At 44.6% G+C, this 13,031-nt stretch overlaps 1 pseudogene; it reads right to left on the bottom strand.

Annotated features, from left to right (window-relative positions):
- The window catches only part of LOC115131822 (nuclear factor of activated T-cells, cytoplasmic 1-like), a 60,261-nt pseudogene extending 48,642 nt beyond the window's left edge, over positions 1–11,619 (bottom strand).
- Between the last annotated feature and the right edge of the window lie 1,412 nt (positions 11,620–13,031).

Genomic DNA, 13,031 nt, shown 5'->3' with positions numbered 1-13,031 from the left:
AATCATCTTGAAAAGCTATGGCAAGCCTTGAAAATGGATGTCTAGCAATGATCAATAACCAACTTCACAGAGCTTGAAGAATTGTGAAAAGAATCATGTGCAAATATTGTGCAAAGCTCTTAGAGACTTAACCAGAAATTCACACAGCTCTAATTGCTGCCAAAGGTGTTTCCTAGGGTTGTGAATACTTACGTAAATTAGATAGTTATGTACGTCATTTACAAAAAATATGCAAGGATTTCTGGATTTTTTCAAGGATTTTTCAAATATTAGGGAAGACCCAGATGCAGACAGTGTCAAAGTAACAAAAGTTTATTACTAGAACAGTGGGCAGACAAAAGTCCAAAAGGGAGTCCAAAAGGTACAGAACGGCAGGCAGCCTCGGGGTCAGGGAAGGCAGAAGTCAATAATCCAGGGTGGTGTGACAAGTACAGAAACGGGAGGCACACTCAGGGTAGGGAGAATTGTCAAAACCTTGAAAACAGGAACAAAGACGGGAGCAAGGGGAAAAATACTAGTAGCCTTGATGAACAAAATGAACTGGCAACAGACAGAGAACACAGGTATAAATACACTGGGGATAATGAGGAAGATGGGCAACACCTGGAGGTGGGTGGAGACAAGCACAAAGACAGCTGAAACGGATACATTTTGAATTCAGGCTGAAATACAAAGTCAACGGGTATGACTACTTTATGTAAGCACTTCGTAACCAAAAGCACAACTAAAAAATTGGGAGGGTGATATTTAGAGAACGTGATGCCACAAGAGTTGCTTTCACATATACAACCCCCCCATGGTGTCTATATAACCTCAGAAAAAAAGAAACGTCCCTTTTCCAGGACCCTGTCCTTCAAATATAATTAGTAAAAATCCAAATAACTTCAGATGTTCATTGTAAGAGGGTTTAAACCCTGGTTTCCCATGTGTGTTCAATGAGCTATAAACTATTAATGAACATGCACCTTTGGAACGGTCGTTAAAACACTAACAGCTTACAGACTGTAGGCAATTAAGGTACCAGTTATGAAAACTAGGATACTAAAAAGGCCTTTCTACTGACTCTGAAAAACATCAAAAGATACCCTGGGTCCCTGCTCATCTATGTGAACGTGCCTTAGGAATGCTGCAAGGAGGCATAAGGACTGCAGATGTGGCCAGGGCAATATATTGCAATGTCCGTACTGTGAGACGCTTAAGACCGCGTTACAGAGAGACAAGATGGACAGCCGATCGTCCTCGCAGAGCAGACCACGTGTAACAACACCTGAACAGGATCGGTACATCCAAACATCACACCTGCGGGACAGGTACAGGATGGCAAGAACAACTGCCCGAGTTACACCAGGAATGCACAATCCTTCCATCAGTGCTCAGACTGTCCGGAATAGGCTGAGAGGCAGGACTGAGGGCTTGTAGGTCTGTGATAGGGCAGGTCCTCACCAGACATCAACGGCCAAAGTCGCCTATGAGCACAAACCCACTGTCGCTGGACCAGACAGGACTGGCAAAACGTGCTCTTCTCTGGCGAGTCACGGTTTTGTCTCACCAGGGGTGAAATGTCAGATGAGTTTATTGTCAAAGGAATGAGCATTACACCGAGGCCTGTACTCTGGAGCGGGATCAATTTGGAGGTGGAGGGTCCGTCATTTCAGGCAATATCAACGATGTGCGTTACAGGGAGCACATCCTTCTCCCTCAAGTGGTACCTTTCCTGCAGGCTCATCCTGACATGACCTTCCAGCATGACAATGCCACCAGCCATACTGCTCATTATGTGCGTGATTTCCTGCAAGACAGGAATGTCAGTGTTCTGCCATGGCCAGCAAAGAGCCCGGATCTCAATCCCATTGAGCACGTCTGGGACCTGCTTGATCGGAGGGTGACGGCTAGGGCCATTCCCCACAGAAATGTCTGGGAACTTGCAGGTGCCTTGGTGGAAGAGTGGGTTAACATCTCACAGCAAGAACGGGCAAATCTGGTGCAGTCCAGGAGGAGGAGATGCACTGCAGTACTTAATGCAGCTGGTGGCCACACCTGATACTGACTGTTACTTTTGATTTTGCTCCCCCCTTTGTTCATGGACACATTATCCCATTTCTGTTAGTCACAGGTCTGTGGAACTTTTTCAGTTTATGTCGCAGTTGATGAATCTTATGTTCATACAAATATTACACAAGTTTGCTGAAAATAAACACAATTGAGAGTGAGAGGATGTTTCTTTTTTTGCTGGGTTCATTTCACATATACACATACAGTGCCTTGCGAAAGTATTCGGCCCCCTTGAACTTTGCGACCTTTAGCCACATTTCAGGCTTCAAACATAAATATATAAAACTGTATTTTTTTGTGAAGAATCAACAACAAGTGGGACACAATCATGAAGTGGAACGACATTTATTGGATATTTCAAACTTTTTTAACAAATCAAAAACTGAAAAATTGGGCGTGTCAGTGTCCAATGTCAATGTCCTTATCCAGAATCGAGCCATTTAGCCAAGCTCATGCACCCAGATATCAAGAAGGTTGATCTTTGACATTAAAATGTGTTTGTTTATACGTCATAGCCCAAGCCCTCTACCTGATTTGAAAACAGCGGGGGTATCCATATTTATTTCATTTTTTTATTTCACCTTTATACAAGGTAGGCTAGTTGAGAACAGGTTCTCATTAACAACTGCGACCTGGCCAAGATAAAGCAAAGCACTGCGACACAAACAACACACAGAGTTACACATGGAATAAACAAACATACTCAATAACACAATAGGTGAAAAAAGTATATATACACAGTGTGTGCAAATGAGCTTAGATAAAGGGAGGTTTTAGGCAATAAAAAATCCATAGTGGCGAAATAAGTCAAATGTTGCAATTAAACACTGGAGTGATAGATGTGCAGAAGATTAATGTGCAAGTAGAGATACTGGGTACAAAGGAGAACAAAAAAAAAACAGTATTGGGATGAGGTAGTTGGATGGGCTATTTGCAGATGGGCTATGTACAGGTGCAGTGACCTGTGAGCTGCTCTGTCAGCTGATGCTTAAAGTTAGTGACGGAGATATGAGTCTCCAGCTTCAGTGATTTTTGCAATTCGTTCCAGTCATTGGCTGCAGAGAACTGGAAGGAAAGGTGGCCAAAGGAGGAAATGGCTCTGGGGGTAAATGACATCGCCGAAGTCAAGGATCGGTAGTATAGTCAGTTTTACGAGGGTATGTTTGGCAGCATGAGTGAAGGATGGTTTTTTGCCAAATAGGAAGCCTAATCTAGATTTAACTATGGATTGGAGATATGTAATGTGTCTGGAAGGAGAGTTTACAGTCTAACCAGACACTTAGGTATTTATAGATGTCCACATATTCTAAGTCAGAACTATCCAGAGTAGTGATGCTGGACGGACGGGCAGGTGGTAGCTATTGGTTGAAGAGCATGCATTTAGTTTTACTTGTATTTAAGAGCAGTTGGAGGTCATGGAAGGAGCGTCGTATGGCATTGAAGATCGCCTGGAGATTGGTTAACACAGTGTCCAAAGAAGGGCCAGAGGTGTACAGAATGGTATCGTCTGCGTAGAGTTGGACAGAGAATCACCAGCAGCAAGAGTGACATCATTGATGTATACAGAGAAAAGAGTCGACCCGAGAATTTAACCCTGTGGCACCCCCATAGAGACAGCCAGAGGTCAAGACAACAGGCCCTTCGATTTGACACACTGAACTCTGTCTGATAAGTAGTTGGTGAACCAGGCGAGGCAGTCATTTGAGTAACCAAGGCTGTTGAGTCTGCTGAAGAATGCTGAAGAATGTGGTGATTGACAGAGCCGAAAAAGCCTTAGCCAGGTCTATGAATACAGCTGCACAGTGCTGTCTCTTATCGATGATCAATGGAGGTTATGATATCGTTTTGGACCTTGAGAGTGGCCGACCAGCTCAGAAAACAGATTGCATAGCGGAGAAGGTACGGTGGGATTCAAAATGGTCAGTGATCTGTTTGTTAACTTGGCTTTCGAAGACCTTAGAAAGGCAGGGTAGGATATATATAGGTCTGTGGAAGTCTGGGTCTAGAGTGTCTCCCCCTTTGAAGAGGGGGATGACTGCGGCAGCTTTCCAATCTTTGGGGATCTCAGATGATACAAAAAAAAAAAAAAAAAAGAGGTTGAACGGGGTAGTAATAGGGGTTGCAACAATTTTGGCTGATCATTTTAGAAAGAGAGGGTCCAGATTCTCTAGCCCTGCTGATTTGTAGGGATCCAGAATTTGCAGCTCTTTCAGAACATCAGCTATTTGGATTGGGGTGAAGGAGAAATGGGGGAGGCTTGGGCAAGTTGCTGTGGGGGGTGCAGGGCTGTTGACCAGGGCAGGGGTGGCCAGGTGGAAAGCATGTCCATCCATAGACAAAAACGCGTTATCGGTGGTGACAGTGTTTCCTAGGCTCAGTGCAGTGAGCAGCTGGGAGGAGGTGCTCTCATTCTCCATGGACTTTACAGTGTCCCAGAACTTTTTGGAGTTTGTGCTGCAATATGCAAATTTCTGTTTGAAAAAGCTAGCCTTCGCTTTCCTAACTGCCTGTGTATGTTGGTTCCTAACTTCCCTGAAAAGTTTCATATCGAGGGGGTTATTCGATGTTAATGCAGTACGCCACAGGATGATTTTGTGCCGGTCAAGGGCAGTCAGGTCTGGAATGAACCACGGGCTGTATCTGTTACTGGTTCTACATTTGAATGGGGCATGCCTATTTAAGATTGTGAGGAAAGCACTTTTAAAGAATAACCAGGCATCCTCTACTGAGGGAATAAGGTCAATATCCTTCCAGGATACCCAGGCCAGGTCGATTAGAAAGGCCTGCTCTCTGTAGTGTTTTAGGGAGCATTTGACAGTGATGAGGGGTGGTCGTTTGACCGCAGACCCATTACGGACGCAAGCAATGAGGCAATGATTGCTGAGATCCTGGTTAAAGACAGCAGAGGTGTGTTTGTAGGGCAGGTTGGTTAGGATGATATCTATGGGGGTGCTTGTGTTTACAGATTTGGGGTTGTACCTGGTAGGTTCAGTTTAGGTCACCTAACAGCATGAGCTCTGAAGATGGATGGGGGGCAATCAATTCACATATGGTGTCCAGGGCACAACTGGGGGCAGAAGGTGGTCTATAGCAAGCGGCAATGGTGAGAGACTTGTTTCTGGAAAGGTGGCTTTTTAAAAGTAGAAGCTTGAATTGTTTGGGCACAGACCTGGATAGTAAGACAGAACTCTGCCCCCTTTGGCAGTTCTATCTTGTCGGAAAATATGTGTTCCATTACCTATTGTTGGTAAAGGCCCGGAAATGAGAACCGGCTTGTCTGTGTGAGCATTCAGGTGCTTCTCCATCACAGCAGTGCTCCAGGGGTCCTTGATTCTGCAACCACCACATGTTATAGGGAGCTATGGACCTTCCTAAAACCTCCATCACTGGAGGATGTGGAGAGGGTCGCTAACTAGGCTTAGGTTGGGAAAGCAATAAGCAAAACATGTCATCCCTTTGAAAGTTAAGAGCCTGCAAACGCTCTGTATATTTGTGTACGGAAAGGGGTTGCTGCCTAGCAATGCTGTTTATTTAGGCTGTAGGGAGTGTGTTAGAGGTAGATCGTTTTGGCACTGACAGTGCAGTCTCCCCTCCCTCGATCGTATTATCACCCACTAGAGGAATGTCAAGACTCTGGTCGCTCATGGCACCAGAGAGGGGGGAAAATAAAGAGAGGGGGAAGAGGGCAACCCTCTATTTCTCTCTCCACCCCTCCAGCTCCAAGGGATGGTTACACAATACACATCCTCATTTACAGTATTATCTTTGGCCAGTTCTAGATATTTTCACTCACTATATTTTACATCACTTAATGATTTTCGCAACATAAACAGATCATTACTCTGTCTGCCATCTGCGAAATGGCACATGTGACTTGCAGCAGCAGCCGTGGCATTGGAAAAGAACAGAAAGCTGTGCTCGACAAGGAGGGAACTGAAGCAGCTTCCAGAACAAACTCTGCACAATTTGGTCAAGGTTTGACTCATAGGCCAGCGAGAAGAACCAGTCAGCCAGTGTCCACAGCCCACAGAGTGTACCATGTAATCAGGAAGATACACTTTTAGAAAAAGAGGTTATATTTAGAACGTAAAAGGGTTCTTCGGCTGTCCCCATAGGAGAACCTTTTTTGGTTTCAGGTAGAACCCGTTTGGGTTCCAAGTAAAAACCCTTTCCACAGTGGGTTCTATATGGAACATAAAACGGTTCTACCTTTTTTCTAAGAGTGTAGGGAGATTGAGCGGCCTTGTCTGAGGTTTCCTCTAACATCTCCATCAGACTGCCAGAAACGTGTGGTTTGAGCCTGGCCTCGTCAGGCTGTCTCCATAGGACGCCACTGTGGATGATGTCAGCATTACAGACGGGAACTTTCCTAAACAAAGGGAAGTCTGTGTGTTTGGTCAGAAGCTGGGGGAGGGAGGGAAGAGGAGGGAGGTGGAGGTTTTCAAAAGAGCACACTCTCCATTTCATGATGAGAGTAACCTAGACCCAATGTCATTAAAACATTAGCACCTAACCACAGAGAAAAACTACCCAGCACAGATGTGCATGCTGGTGTTTAGACACATGGGATTGTTCAATATACTTAGCTAGCTACGTTCCCAGGTTCCCATTCAGCCCCACTGTAGCCTACTGGTTGGAATCTCAGGGTGGTCGCAAACGTTGGGGTGTCACCGCACAAGAATATGTGAGATGTTCAACTGTGTAGATACCACTCTACACATTCTAACATTGCCTGCAGACACCTTTGATGACTTACTTTCCCTTCTCACAGTAGATTCTGTGATTATTCAGAAGTTGAAGTCAAGTCAGTGATGTGGTGAAATGATTGGGAAGACCGGCCTTGTAGTCCAAGAATTACTATTACTCAATACTTCTTCTGATTCGACCACCAAAGTCACTGTGGTTTAATCTCATGACTAAGCTTTACTGGTCACATTACCTCGCTTTGCAACTGTCTGCCTGCCCTTGAGACATAATGGAAAAGTTTGAGTCACCCTCGTCTGGACAGGAACTGACTGAGCGGACTGGTCTGTCTAATAGCATACCTATGGTATTTCATTCAGAACTATGACGTCTTTCGAATAACATTATAGACTTGTAATCATTTTTTTTTAATGTAAAAAACACATACCCACTAACCTATGTCAGCGCTGGAGATATAAATAAGTTGGAGAGAAAGTGATCGTAGAAATAAGTTGGAGAAAGTGGTAAGCCGAGAAGTGATAGGGCTAATGGTATTACATGTAGACTACTCTATTTTACAGTACGGTATGTTAGTATAAGGAGGACAGCAGACCTGCACCACAGGGTGTCCTCCTGCCAGAGCCTTGACTGCCCCTCTGCTCCCTTCAGTCTCGTAGTGGGCACGGTGGTGAGATTTGGGCTGCACCTCGATCTGCAACCTGTACGGTCCGGAGCTGGATGGCAGCTGCCAGTCAAGGGCTGGCAGAGATGGGCTAAGATGGAGAAGGTATATTTAAAGTTTGCTATGTAACAAGACACAACTGCAGATTGTGAGTGCTTTGCTGGGATGTTTCCTCATAATGGATATTTCTGAATTGACTTATATTGACCTCAATAAAGTTTAGCTCTCTGGAGCGGTCAACCTTATAATGAATATTATTTCAGTCAGTCAAAGTCTTCTTCAGCTTACCTGACATATTGCTTTGGCTTGGACCATGAGTATGGGTGCGATGGCACATCCAGTAACCCCCCACAGTAGTTCTCCTTCTTTAAGGGCAGGCGGGAGGAGAAGTACTCATCCTGACAAAGCTCCCCAGGGCTGAGCTCCTCTCGTCCAGGCTCGACCTTCAGGCACACTGCCCCAGGCTCCAGGCTGGTCTTCCGGGCCTTCAGAGGGATGCCCTCACCCAGGTCTGCCACACCGTCTGTGGTCAGAGCATTGATGGCTGCAACTATGGCTGAGTTGGTGTACTGGTTAGTGTTGTTAGGCATCCAGGACTCATCTGTGACACTGAGGCGTGGGGAGGTGTGAGGGGAAGGCCCAGGGGAGTGGTTGGGGGAGTAGGGGGACTTGGAGGTTGTGGTTCCGTTTAAGCTGTATTTTCTCTTCCCACCACAAGGGGAGTTGGGCCTGAGCCCCGCTGGCCCATCCAGCTGTCATCCATGACACTAGAAAGGGGGGAGGTAGAGGGGGAGTTATGTGGGGAGCCCGCATGGGTGCAAGCTTCACCCGGCAGGGCGAGAGAGGAGGAGCCCTTGGGCGAGACGCAGGGCGACTGCCAGGGTGAGTTCTGGGGTGAGTTTTCGTAGTTGTAGGAGAAGCCCGACTCGTAGGACGAGGCCTCGGAGTGACAGCTGCGTGACGACACACTGCTGGCCGGGCTGAGGCAGCTGGGGTCACGGTAGCCATCTGCGTTGGGCAACGTCAGGGTCACAATGGAGTTGACCTGTTTAGGTACAGGAAGGTTGTTGCTCTCTTCCACCTCCTCCTCAGGAAACTGCCCATAGGCTGTGATCTCAATACGAGGGCTCTCGAGGACCGGGGCCTCGGTTGGATGGATGCTAGGGGATGAGTAGTAACCCACTGTCCTCATGTCGTTCTGGGCACTGTAGCTGAGAGGCTGGCTGATGGACACTGAGATGGTGGGGCTAGACTGGAGACTGTGGTACTGGGAGGGCAGGCAGGATTTGCCCAGGGAGAGACTGATGTTGGGGGTGTGGCTGTATGCATCTGAAAAGCAAATACATAGAATGAGTTAGAATTAGGGTCCATACATACTCTCATTGGCTCACAAACTGAAAGATATACTGTAGTTGCCAGTTAATTACAAAGAAAGCTGCTGTGATGGTGTTGCTCATGATGGGGTGCCACATGGCTATTTTGTTTGCATGACTAAAGGTGCAATCTGTACCCAACAGGGGAGGTTCAAGATGCCAGCTCCCTTACTGGGTATGAGGGCATAAGAGCCAGACTGACTACCTATGTGGCACAGACAGAGAAGAATTGGGGAAGAGGTGGTTAAGGGTACACGGACCTGAGTAATCTTACTAGTCAGCTCTTAAGACCAGTCCAGTCTCAGACAGCATGCAGTCGCCAGAGCTCCTGTCTGCTGTGAATTAAGAGACTACTGAGGCAACCATAAAGACATGACATCAGTGCACCACCACATGACTCCCACAACATAATAACCTTAACATCACAGTGGTGTCACAGCTTTGCAATGTTTCCATGTCAATTCTTACTGGATTGCATAGAAGATGCCATTTTACCAACGAGAACCACTGGTAGTTGTGTGCGCTCTCTGACTGAATTGTATTAAATCTAGACTTACACACTGAAACACTGTACATTCTGGGTCAATTTCTCTTCAAATGTTTACTTATGCAAGAAAAGACAGAGGCATCGATTACCAATTTCAGTAAACCATCCTGAATGAGAGCGTTTGTGCCACCGCTGCCACGCCCACCACTCCCTACTCATAGGAGGGGTGCCTCATAATGTAATGTAGCTCTCATAATAAAGACCCATGTGTTTCAAAGTTCATCATTCCTTAAGGCAATATAAACGTATCCCCAATATGTACAGTATAAACCATTTTTCCCCTCAATACATACAATTTTAATGGGTACTATATAAACCTTTTGATGAAACCAAATAATTATTTCATAACGTAAGTAGCTACCATGGATATATACTGAACAAAAATATACATGCAACATGTGAAGTGTTGGTCCCATGTTTCATGAGCTGAAATAAAAGTTCCATGATTTATTTTTCACACACAAAAATATTACTTAGCTCAAATTGTGCACACATTTATTTACATCCCTGTTAGTGAGCATTTCTCCTTTGCCAAGGTAATCCATCCATCTCACAGGTGATGATTGTCAAGAATCTGATTAAACAGCATGATCATTACACAGGTACACCTGTACAAAATGTGCAGTCTCACAACACAATGCCACAGATGTTGAGGGAGTGTGCAATTGGCATGCTGACTGCAGGTATGTCCACCAGAGCTTTTGCCAGATAATGTTATGTTAATTTCTTTACCATAAACCGCCTCCAACTTAATTTTAGAAAATTTGGCAGTTCGTCCAACCGGCCTCATAACCACAGACCACGTGTAACCATGCCAGCCAAGGACCTCCACATCCAGCTTCTTCACCTGCGGGATCATCTTAGACCATGGCAGACAGCGTGTATGGGGTCGTGTGGACCAGCAATTTGCTGATGCCAACGTTGTCAAGAGTGCCCAATGGTGGGGGTGGGGTTATGGTATGGGCGGGAATGAGCTACGGACAACAATCACAATTGCATTTTATTGATGGCAATTTGAATGCACTGAGATACCGTGACGGGATCCTGAGGCCCATTGTTGTACCATTTATCCACCGCTATCACCTCATGTTTCAGCATGATAATGCACGGCCCCATGCCGCAAGGATCTGTACACAATTCCTGGAAGCTGAAAATGTCCCAGTTCTTCCATGGCCTGCATACTCACCAGACATATCACCCATTGAACATGTTTGGGATGGTCTGGTTCGACCAGTACTACAGCGTGTTCCAGTTCCTGACAATGTCCAGCAACTTTGCACAGCCATTGAAGAGGAGTGGGTGAACATTCCACAGGCCACAATCAACAGCCTGATCAGCTCTATGTGAAAGAGACGTGTCACGCTGCATGAGGCAAATGGGGTTCACACCAGATACTGACTGGTTTTCTGATCCATGCTCCTACCTATTTTTTAAATTCAATTTCAATTCACATTCATTTATTGTCAGTCATGTGATATCCACAGATTAGGACCTAATGAATATATTCCAATAGACTGATTTACTTATATGAACTATAACTTGAAATTGTTGTGTTGCGTTTATATTTTTGGTCGGGTAAATTAAGCTGTCATTATTGTTAGTATATCCTATAACCATCTCAGTATTCAGTAGGCTTCTACATTGTCATACATTTATAATAGTAGGCCATCGAAACAGAGGAGAAACCCATTCAGACACCCGAAGAGAAAGTGCACCACTAGACAAGACAGGCAGCTATCCAACACGCAAAATCATCCATGTCGATGGAATTATCGTTTATGAATGCAATATTACTCTAAAACGCAGTCTGACATTCAAAAGTAAAGGGAAGAGCCTACTCACCCTCTTCAGCAGATTTCATTTTTTCCTACAGACGAGGTAACCGCACGTCCGAAATCGAACTTTGAAGACAGCCGCAGGTCTGCGTTATCCAATAGCCATAAAGCTTCGCTTTAGGACTCTAATGATGATGTTGAGGCGCTCTCGCTATATTCTAACAAAACTTCGAAACTATGGCAAATCTGTTTAATGAGAATGAAAAAATGAATGTAGATTATTTTAAAAGCGACTCAAAGAAAAATACAAATCGTGTCTGCAGAGTGAAACACTTTTGTACACAATTGGATAGAGCAAAGACATCAAAACGCAGGGACGGGATTCAATGTGTGATTCCCATGGAGAGTAAATATTATTTGAGCGACTGATTTGTGATACCTGATTGATTTTGTGGAAGGGGATCCTAGCTGGTCTGGGCATGTGTGACGCACTGCTTGGTTGCAGAGAGCTCCTTGGCGAATATAAACCCGGGGATCACCTTCAGCGCAAGCGCACCGCCCCTTGGACAGTGATGCATCTCCATGTCTGACCAGAAGATACGTTTAATTGAGATTCACTCCACTCACTGGGTTTTCAGCTACTTCCATACGTGGTTGATTAGCTGGGCTGGCAGCGACAGTTGCTGTTCAGAGAGCGCTGCAGGCTAGTGGAAAATGAAATGCAATATTTACATGTAAAGAGCATGAGAAGGAAGATCAGATAATGGATATGCCATTTGTATTTTTTGGGGATCCCTATTACTCTTCCTGGGGTTCAAACACATCAAGGCCTATCAAAAAAATCATATTTACAAAAAAAATAATAATCTAAAACTTAAAACTTCCTGGAGTATCCTTAGGGGTTCTTTAAATTGAAACTGTGGGGGGACCCCTATATGTTCTTCAAATAACCCCTTTTAAAAGCTCCTCAAATAACCTTTTGGGGAACATTTTTACTACCCCCCTCCCCTATTATTATTAATAATAATATGCATAACAATAACACACTATTTTAGTTTTCAGTGTTTATTATGATTTTAGTGGCAAAGCAGAATTAAAAACCAAATTTAGGGTAAACACCCAGCAGAGCCCCAAGTCCAATGTGTATATCCTCTGACATGTTGATGTTAATGTGTTGATGTTCTCCGTATCCATAGCCAGAATTATTTTTTGGGTGCATGGTGACCAAACAGCTTTCCTGTTATATAGGTTGAAGTCTGTGAAACCAAAAAATAGTACTTACACAGATGATCAACAAAACATGCACACAACAGTATTCATACCTTGGTTAATGTGGTAAATGTGAATAATGTAGAAGCCTATGGGATGAGCAGCAGTTTATGGGATGAGCAGCAATCGAACCTGGTTCGATTCCAGGCTGTATCACAACTGGCCATGACTGGGAGTCTCATAGGGCGGTGCACAATTGGCCCAGCATCGTCCGGGTTAGGGTTTGGCCTCGGTAGGCCATCATTGTAAATAAGAATTTGTTCTTATCTGACTTGCCTAGTTAAATAAAGGCTTAATAAAAAATGTAATAAATACAGTACCGGTCAAACGTTTTAGAACATCTACTCATTATCTGGGTTTTTCCTTTACTTTTACTATTTTCTACAATGTAGAATAATGTAGTAACCAAAAAAGGGTTACATTTTAAAATGTATTTTACATTTGAGATTCTTCAAGTAGCCACCCTTTGCCTAGATGATAGCTTTGCACACTCTTGGTATTCTCTTAACCAGCTTCATGAGGCCTGGAATGCATTTAAATTAACAGGTGTGTCACGGACGTCGTCGTGGAAATGACTGGACCAAGGTGCAGCGTGGTGAGCGTACATTTTCCTTTATTTATATAAATGTCACCAACAAAACAAGAAACAA

Source organism: Oncorhynchus nerka, linkage group LG7, assembly GCF_034236695.1.
Source record: "Oncorhynchus nerka isolate Pitt River linkage group LG7, Oner_Uvic_2.0, whole genome shotgun sequence".
Classification (NCBI taxonomy): Eukaryota; Metazoa; Chordata; class Actinopteri; order Salmoniformes; family Salmonidae; genus Oncorhynchus; species Oncorhynchus nerka.
Note: the sequence above shows the minus strand (reverse complement) of the source record. Positions and strands in the feature narration are given on the sequence as shown.